Genomic DNA, 654 nt, shown 5'->3' with positions numbered 1-654 from the left:
GATGCTTGTGCAGTCTCTTGTGATCTCAAAGCTAGACTACTGCAAATCGCTACTTGCTGGTCTTCCTCTAAGAGCCATCAAACCTCTACAACTTGTCCAGAATGCAGCAGCACAACTGGTCTTCAATCTTCCAAAGTTCACATGTTGCTCCACTGCTGCGGTCCCTTCATTGGCTCCCTGTAGCTGCAAGCATCAGATTTAAAACCTTGATGCTTGCCTACAAATCCAAAAATGGACCAGCCCCTTCATACATGAGGTCAATGGTCAAAGCCCAATCTGTACCTCGAGTACTTCGAACCTCAAGTACGGCTCGGCTTGAAATACCTTGCTTCAGGTCTCATGGACAACAAGCATCGAGACTATTTTCTGTCCTGGCTCCAAGATGGTGGAATGAACTCCCACTTGCTGTCCGGACAGCAGAGTCCCTTTCAGTCTTCAAACGCAAACTGAAGACCCATCTATTTGCAGAATATTTAAAGGACAACTGACACTGCTCCCTTATTGACTGACTAATTTAGTACTTATTGTAGGGCACTATTTATGCTTTTTAACAAACTCTAGCACTTTTATTGTTTATAGTACTTTATCATTGTTTAAGATAGAAGTGCAAAATATATATGGTCTAGGTATCAGCATTCATCCCTGTATTCTACA

Source organism: Electrophorus electricus, chromosome 4, assembly GCF_013358815.1.
Source record: "Electrophorus electricus isolate fEleEle1 chromosome 4, fEleEle1.pri, whole genome shotgun sequence".
Lineage (NCBI taxonomy): Eukaryota > Metazoa > Chordata > Actinopteri > Gymnotiformes > Gymnotidae > Electrophorus > Electrophorus electricus.
Note: the sequence above shows the minus strand (reverse complement) of the source record.